Below are 9840 nucleotides of genomic sequence, written 5' to 3'. Positions count from 1 at the left end.
TCATTCATCATAGGGCCGTAAATGAATAATAATAATTTTCTATTCAATGTATCTATTAGTTTTTGGGGCCACCCTCTAACCGCCTTCTAACGGTTAGAACGGCATTCAAGAGCGGAAACCATCTCCCAATGCTCTCTATATATTCGACCATCAAATCCCACTTCTTTCCCTCCCAGCCCATTTTTTCAATTCTCACTACCCATTTCCCATCATAGTTTCTTCTTCAAAGTTTTCTATCAAGAAAGTGAAAGGAATCAACCCCAGAAATTCCAAGAAACGAAAAAAAAAGGCAACAAGAACATTGATCAGGAGCTCAAGGAAAATGGCAACTTCGTCAGGGGCAGACGACTGCCCGAACATCCTTTTCCTTACTACTGGTGAAGTCTTTCCGGAAGAGCGATCCCTGAGACACATAATCCGTACAGGATTCCCAAATGGGATGCCTGAAGATTCCATAGCCATCATTATGCGAGACGTTCTGACGGCTCTCTATTTTCTCCCCGTCTCCAAGTCCAGTTTTCATAATCCCGTTGAGTCCAGTAAAATCTGTGTTGATGCTGAGCAAGATCCCATCACCATTAAGCTTGTTGCTGATCTGACGGAGCACTCAGGGAAAGCAGGTGGAGCTGCATGGAAAGAAGGTGAAGCTCCCACTAATGGCATATGGGGTTTGGGAATTGCCGCTTTGGAGATGGGCTACGGTTCTTTACCAGGAGACTGCAATGGGCTTCAAAAGTGGGTAAGATTTACCGACAATATGACCAGGGTTTTGAGGCTGAAATTGGCCTATCCTGATAAGAAAGGGAAAGAGAAGGCCAAGAATAAAAGGAAGGAAAAATTGGAAAGCGCTGACGATCAGAAACTGAAAGAAAAGGAGATACAGAAAGGAAAGGGAAAATTGGTAATTGATGACGATCAGGAAATGAAAGAAAAGGCAATACTGAAAGGAAAGGAAAAATTGGAACTTGCTGATGATCCGAAAGGGAAAGAAATGGCCAAGCAGAAAGGGAAGGAAAAATTAGAAGTTTCTGATGATCAAGAATTAAAAGAAGAAGCCATGCAGAAAGGGAAGGAAAAATTGGGAATTGCTGATGAAGAACTCAAGAAATCGACAATCAAATTGCCTGTGCTGGAGAAGCTGGTGAAGCCTTGTTGTGGTGAGCACCTGGAGGAAAAATTGAAGAAGAAGAAGAAGAAGAAAGGTATAGTAGCGCTGACAGAGAAACTCAAGAAGGATTTGAAGGTCATTCCCAAGAATAAGAATGATAATGCCGATGAGAGAGAATTCTCAGATGATAATGCTGATGAGAGAGAATTCTCAAGGGATTTCTTGGAAGTAGTGTTGATGTGCCTCGATAATTTTGATCTGACTGCAGTGGAGCAGATTCTGGAGCAACCCTTTTTCAAGAAGGCCATTGATATGGAAGAATTTGATGCCAGCATAAGGATGGCTTCAGTCCTTTGATGATGATAAATGATTTCTTGAATTAGCCAGTTTCATGGTTCTACTATTGCTATAACATCAAGCATTTCGCTGACTGAGCAGTTCAATTAGGCCATAAAGACTCGATAATACTTAGGTGGCACTGTTATTTCCTAGTGGATCATTTTCTTGTTGCTGGATTGAAACTCTGCATGAGTTCTTTGATTTTCTGAGACATTCATTTGTAGCTGAAACTTTTAGTCTGTTTGATTGTTTGCGTACTAGTTAGTTTGAGAGCTGATCATTTCGTTGAACAATACGATGATGATGATGATGTAGAAAGCTTCCCAATCAAAGGAATTCTGTTGCACGTATGGTTCATTAATACTATGTTTTTGCTCTGTTTTCCGATGAATATCCGTTTTTATGATGCAAAAAGCATAATAAGATGTAATTGGGACACACATAGCAAATTTTGAAAGCAGAACAATCCTTCTGTAAATTTTTTTGTTTTAGTGCAGGATGATGAATGTTTAGAAATTCCACCTTCCATTATTATCAATTTCTGATTTCCAGCGGAAAATTACACTGTTAGTCATAGATGTTGCAATAAAGATAGTCTCTCTCTCCCTCTCTCTCTCTCTCTCTCGGGTAATGTAAGGTTCATAAAGTCAAAAGTTGTATAAATATAGACAGACATAACTCAAAAAAGGGGCAAAATTTCTTCAACCATTGAGCTATATTGGATTCCCAATTGACAATGCAACATGTAAACAAATTCGAACCATATGAGAGTGTATTTGAAAGAAATTGTAACACGCTACCAACTACCAACATTTTAACTCTTATAAAGTAATTTGTCTGGAAAACAGTTCAATTGATGCCAAGAAAGGGACAGCTGCTTCTGGTATCTAAATCAAAATTTATAGAAGCTCCTTTTAGACTAAGTTTGACATCCTTTTTATCTTATGATCAATCCCCATGAAACTAGACTCAGACGTTTTCCTATTCATGCCATTTATTATACATTTATCCATAATATTTGGATTTCTTTCCTACCCATTCACATTCTGAATGAAGTTTGATAGAGTTAGATTGAATTCAGTAAGTTGAGCCTTTGTTGCTTTTAAATTGCTGGGATTATTCACATCAAGTGTAAGGCTCTTTTGTGCTTTCTCTAATATGGATTTGCAAGTACTTTCCTTGGGCCTCTATTCTAATATGTAAACCTTTTAAAAAGAGTTATTCAATGGTAAGCTTAATTTCAGACAATATTTAATTATAAATTTCAATAGCAGAGCTATAACAAGTAACAAACCTAAATCAAATTGCTATCTAAATTTTACAATCGTGTACGATTCGATGTAATTCTAAACGATCTTAAATGATCCTATTACGATTTCGTAACAATTGTTGATTTAGTACTGATCTACTAATTCCTACAAGCACGTAGTTGCTTGGAATATTTCAGGGCCGAATTCACAAGGATGAGTTAATTTTACCTACTTTAATTATTATGAGAAGAAAGCAATAAAATCCAAATTCAAGAGGTTTAATATCTAAAGAAGAAATAAGAACAAATAGTCAAATTGAACAAAATAGGGTTGAGAAAATAATTGGCAAGAGACTACGGTATTAGATCTTGATCCAGAGTTAGAATTAATTATCCAATTATTTTCTTAATAATCTAAGAATACATCACACACAAGTACTTTAGATTATCTCTCAATACATCTAAATTGTACCTAATTAAATTTCACGCCTCTTTCAAGATCATAAGTATTTAATTAAACTCTTTAAAATCTTAAATTTGTAATCTACTCTTGTGATTAGAGTAAGTATGTTTACTTATTTAGTACACAATTGCATATCCCCTCTGAGTTTAATACAAACCCTTAGAGCATGTCCATGCTGACCAAACACAAACATGTAATTAAATTAAGATAGATAATTCTAGAAAAATGTCAAGAATTTAACTTGGATAAATAATCAAAACTCCTTCACAAAACTCTAACCCTAGAAACAATTTAGTTCATCATAATTGTAAAGAGTAAACAAGAATTCAATATTGAAAAATACAAGACTTAGAATAAAGAGCATGTAGAACTTCCCAGTTGATGAAACTCTAAATTCGTGCCTAGATCTCCAACTTTGATTCTTGAATCTCAAAGAAAAAATCCTAGAACTAATGTTTAGACAAGTGTTTTCTAACGTAAAGATGACCTAAAGTGCTCCTATTTATAATTTCCTAAAGTTGTGACCGAAGTATGGTAGGATTAGATTTTGAAAAGCTGCCAAAAATAGAGTTTGAGCATGTTTCCCAATAAAGTCTAGCTCAAAGACTGACCTTAAGTCCAGCCCTGAACTTGTTTCGACGCTCACGAACTATCAGAATCCGAGAAAGTCTGACGTGTAGTCCCTTTCAATGTTCGGCGCAGGACATGGGATCCTTGGGCGGATCTACAAGGATCCGTGCGTGGATCATATTTGAAGCCAAATTACTTATAAAGGAGGTTGAATCAACTTATGTACAAAACATGAAAGTTGTAACTCTTTGAATTACATTTCCAATTTCACAAGAATCATGTCATTTGGAGTCCTAAATGCTAAGATATATCCAAAATACTGAAAACTGGCCAAAAGAGCATCATAGTGAAACTATACTTTAGTAATTTGGATTTTTTACCATGAAAACATATGAACTGGATTTTGATGTCTTAAAAGAATTGTAGGTCATTCTCTTAACTTCAAAATGAATCTAGAATCATCTTAATTAGATTTTGGTAGCTCAATTTATTACCAAAATACTAAAATATGTTATTCCTGCCAAACTCCTACCTCTTCACTTCTTTTTCTTCCATTACTTCTTTGCACCAAGTTTTTGATCCATTTTCTTCGCAATTGAACTCTTCATCTATTCGAACAATATAAGAACAAAAATAAGTAATTTCCATTCAAAATAAAGTCCAAATAACATAGTTAACTGGCAACTTATACATATAAATGAACTACATTTATATCCTATCAAGTACGATCTTGTATTGATTCTACACCTCTAGATTGTAGAGTCATGTGATGCTATGATTTAGAATCATGATTATATAAACTATAATTTTAAGTCCTTTTTGGCCTAAAAAAAAATATTCTTCATCAAATCAACCAATGTCAAGGACCTTATTTTTGTTTAACTATAAGTAATATAAAAATTTTATCTGTGCAATATTATTAATTTAAAAATCAACAATATTGAAAATAAAACAATTGACATGCTTATTATGTGATTATAATACACCATTTATGAAATTTTAATACAAACTCTAATGAAAAGAGGCTTAAATGCTACTTAATTAAATTTGAAGGGATGAAACTAATACTTTTCTAAATTTCAAGTCTACCAATGATTGATTTTTACTTGTTGAATAATTATTTCATAGATAAATGATATCAATTATTTCTCAACTTGATCCCGAATTTGATTTGGTCTTTAATATTCTAAAAGCTTTAATTCAATGCTGACAATTTTTTTTTTACTTTTAATTCAGTAATGCTTAAAATTTTTTTGATTCTATGTGGTTTGAATGATTTAACTTATTAACTTGGCTTGATTTTGGTGAGAGTACTAATTAAAATCAAATTGCAAAACTTAAAGCTGAAACAAAATTTTTTAAAACATAATCAAATTCAATTTAAAAAAGTCAAAAAAACAAGAAACACTTACATATTTTTCACTCCCTAAATTAACTAACATGCCATTATTAGCATTATTAACCCTTATATATTTTACCCTCCCCAAATTAATTAATTGCAAGATAAGTTTCATCAAGATTGGCTGGTGAGTAAAACTGAAAACTATAAAAACGAGGAGAGTTTCTTCAAGATAGAGAGAAAAATAGTCTTGAAGAAATGGTGTGTGGAATGTGTTGGGTTTGAGGGATATTTATAGCAAAATTTTCGTAGTGCTACAGTACCCGCTACAGTGTTTGCTACAGTCTACTACAGTGCGCGCTACAGTACATCATTTGTCTTTTGTTGCCGTGTTTGCACAGTAATTTGCCGGACTGCTACAGTGCTTTCGGTGCTATAGTAAAAAATGATTTTTTCTGATTTTTGTTCCGATTGAGCCAGCTTGAATGTTTCTAGAAGCATTTATTCAGCAAATCATTGCTGATAATTCTTCCGATGCTTCTTTGATCCATTCCTTGTAATTTTGTGTATTGACTCCTTGTTTTTCAAGTAAATACTTGTTGAGAGCCATTCTTTGTATATACCTTCTTTGCATGAAGCATTATTCCTTCAAATTTTGTACGGAGTAGTTTGATTCTTTTACTCCAACATGGTTGTGTCTATGTATATGATAGATAGGAATTCTTTCACCGGTGTCTTAGTTAAAGAATATACTATCAAAATTTCTGATTCTGGACTCTTTGTGCTCGTTTTCAGCGTAGTGATATTCTGTCCAGAGTCGTGAGAATGCATCGTCTCAAAGTTTGATCTGGAAGGATTGAGTAAGATCTTGAGGAACTAGAAATGGATTTTCATCTTCTTCAGTTTCCTGGATCCAGTTTATTGTTGAAATCTCATCAATTGCTTGGAATTGATTTGAGATTGTTTTATTGGGTACCCAATTTGAAGTAGATTCCGCAGGTATCCAGTTCGAGGATGATTCCTCAGGAATCCACTCACAATTAGCTTGATTCTGATTTGATGATGTTTGGTACTCATTAGTTTGATTGTTGGATATTTCTCTGTAGGAGGTTTGTTGCCAAGTAGAGTATCTATTGAAGAGACAGTTTTTCTCTTCTGGATTGTATGATGATGAACTTCCTTCACCTGCCATGTTTCTGCAAAAAGAATTAGTTAGTTTAAAAAGTTGGGATATTATCCCTTTATAGATAATTTGGAAAGGAGTCAATTGATTGAGAAATGATGCTCCTAAGATGATATGGTTAGTCAAATACTCAGTCAAGAAGAAGGTATCTGAGGATTGGTTTTGTATATTTGGAAATTTGAATTCAATATCAAGTTTAGGATTATTGGTTATTCTAAGGAATTCAAAAAGTTGGATTGGAATAAGGTTTTCAGGAATATAGTTTTGGTCTGACCCTGTATCAACTAGGGTTTTTGTTTCGATTACATAATTACCAATAATTAGTAATTGTATTTGGACTGAATATTCCTGAGAATTGTTATTCAGGTTCCTAGGGTTAAAGGTTTCTTTTTGTAAGGTCATGGGTTGAATAAGGAATCTGTCAAGAATTTCCTGGAAACCATGAGTTTTTGGTTTACAAGGATTTTGTCTAGGGATTTTTTCTGGAATGTCAAAGGAAAGACCCGGTAAAGGATTCGAAATTTGATTCAAGTATGTTTGTCTTATTTCAAGAATATCTTCAATGATGCTGAAAAGAAGGTTCTGATTTTTGGTCATCTCATTGACCATATGTTCTTCTTTTTCATCTTCATCACTGGTGATTGGGAAAGAAGATGTTGAAATATATTCGTCATAATCTTCCTTTCGTTCAGATTGGATAATATCTGATTCGATCAGAGGATTTGACAGTTGAGCTTTGATCTGGTTGGATTTGTCATATTGGGTTATCTGTCTTGGTTCATGGATTTCAAAAATGGACAAGGCTGGTTATTTTGTAGAAGAAAAAAGGTTTTTGAGACTCATAGATTTGGGTTGTTTATTGGGCCTTGTATGGTAGCTCAATGGCCTAAACTGTTTGTAAAAGAATCCAAGATATTTTTCTTGGGATTGATCTTCTATTGGTTTGGGAAACCAGCATGCTTGTTGGTCCTGTTTACAAGTTGTTTCTTCCCAGGGATTATTCTCCTTGTATTGTGATCCAAGAAGACTTTTGAAGAACAAATAAGAGTCCTTATTTTACTAGTTTGTTTATGATGGAATTGATATCAATTCTAGATGGATTCGAGCCAGAGGGGGAAGTCAAATTATAATTCTGTTATAATTTCTTATAATTTTGGTATAAGAATTTCTTTCTAGATGACCATATGATGAGATTGCATAGGTACCATCTCTCACCATGTATGATTTGACCATATTTACGATATTCTTTCATAACATTGAATAAGATTCCCATTTACAATGCTTCTGATAGATCTTGGAATATCAATTCGAGATCTAGTCAGTTTTGATGGATCTGATTTTTTAGATACTCCTTGTATTTGAGACTGTCTCTTTAATTTGTTGAAGATGTGAGAACCCCAAAAAAATATAAAATATATTCATGCATATTTCACTTGCATTTTGACTCTTTAATAAATTCTAGCATTATTTCTACTTGTCTTTAAATAAGTGCGTAAAAACAATTTTTATGTGATGAATAATATAATTGTGCCAAAATATTAAAGTACTTGGTTTTGTCAAGATAAATTAATATTTCTTGATGTAGATTATTTATTGCCTTAATATTAATTCCTTGAATGTCGATAGCTAATTTTAAGTGTTAATAATGTTAAGTGCCATCGGAAACCTTAGAATTAAGATGGAATCGATTCTAGGTCAAAACCCTTTATAATTACACTGAGGACGTTAAAATCTCGATAATTGAATTTTTGCGAGATTAGTATACTAGTAAGTAGTCAAATTTCATTTAGGGTAAATTTTCGGAATTAGATTACGAATGAGGACTTAAGTGAAAATTCGGACAAGATGTGAAAAGATTTAATTAGCCTTCTTCCATCTCGAATTAACTAGGCATGTATTATTTCCATTTTCGCCGTTAGAATTATTAAATACTAATTCATAGATTAATTAAACGTTTAAATTTAAAACGTATAAAACAAACTGTACGAACCAAATAAAAACATGGGGTATACCGTAACTGGTATGAATTAAATATATGTTAGTGCTAAGCTACTTGTTTTATTGATTTCCTAAAAATTAAATGTGTGAGAATTTATGAGATTAAGGAGATAGAAATAAGATTAGGAGTTAACAAGTGAGTTAAGGAAAAATTTCAGTTTGGTAAGATAAATGATATAATGTTAAAGGACTAAACTAACCCTTCACTCTAGCAAATTCACCATGCGACCAGTGGACTATGGATTGAGTGGAAAGCTTAGGAATCATCAAACCACTAACTGAAGAAGCCTTGTGTTCCTACCTTGATATTAACGGCTGAGGGGAAATAAAAGAAAGAAAACAGAGAGCAAAGCTTTCACTCCATCTTCATACCCAAAGCCGTGAGAAAGAGTGAGAGAGAGAACTCTGCATTTTTTCTTAGGCAGCAACAACCGAGAGAGAAAACAGAGCATCCAAATAGCTTTCCCATTTCTGCATTCTTTAACCGACCAAAAATCGAGAGCTAAAGTGAAGGATAGGAAGAGAAACTTTGTTAGCTTCTTCACTGATTAGCTTCAACCGAGAGGAAGAGTGAAAGCTGCTGCAATTTTAAGAGAAACGTTAGTCAGAGTTTCCCTATGTTTTGCTCCATTTAGCCGAGAGAAAAGTAGAGAGAGTGGAGAGAAAAAAACTGGTGTCTTGCTTCCTGTTTCAGCCGAGAGAAAGGAGAGAGAGTTAAGAGGAAATCTGGAGGCTTGCTCCTTGTACCAGCCAAGTTAAAGTAGAGAAAGTTGGGGGGACATTTAGTGGCTTGTTTCCTTGCTCCAGCCGAGAGAGTTAGCGAGTGAAGGAGGAGAGGAAGCTGCTCATTATTCAAGCTCGGACCAAGGAGAAAGAAAAGGAAGGAGAGCTAACTTTCAACTTGTTTTGTAAAAAAAAATAAAATAAGGTAACGTGACTTAGAAACTTCAAATTTTCCATATACTTTAGAGAAATTTGGATGCATGCTTGGTTTGAGGTTTGATTGAAGTAAAAACTAGTGAATCATTGACAAACTTGGCTGAAATTGTTGGAAAAGGCTGCTAGAAATTTGGTGACATGGCCGAGAGCTTGAGCTGGAAATTTGTAGCTTTAATTCGATAATCTGAGGTAATCTGAGCTCAATCATGCATTTAGCTAACTAAAAACTAGATGATTGTGCTTTGCATGAGGTTTTTTGGTCCTAAATTAGCAAGAAAAATTGAAGTAGAACAGAATCTAGATGCATGCAAGCGAACCGAGAAGACCTTGATAGAATTCTGGTTGGTTGTTAATTTTCTTGATGATGTCCGAACCTGATTTTGAATTAAACCTGATTTTGGAATTTAAAACCGATAGTTAGTTAGTTAATTGGATCATGCATGTTGCTGAAATGAGCCGAGGATGGAAAAAAAAAAAGGAAAATCTGAATTCTTAGAATGGTTGCGAATTGAGCTAGCCGTGATATTTTTTTTATGTTCTTGGGTTGAGTTGTTAGTTGATTTGTTGTAACAGATGATTGTTGGATGCTAAGAGCTAATGATTGATGAAACACTTGGCTATTTGAGTGATTTTCACGAGCGTTAAATTTTTG

The sequence above is a fragment of the Coffea eugenioides genome, chromosome 2 (genome assembly GCF_003713205.1).
Source record: "Coffea eugenioides isolate CCC68of chromosome 2, Ceug_1.0, whole genome shotgun sequence".
Lineage (NCBI taxonomy): Eukaryota > Viridiplantae > Streptophyta > Magnoliopsida > Gentianales > Rubiaceae > Coffea > Coffea eugenioides.
The sequence above is the reverse complement of the archived record's forward strand: the minus strand, read 5'-3'. Positions refer to the sequence as shown.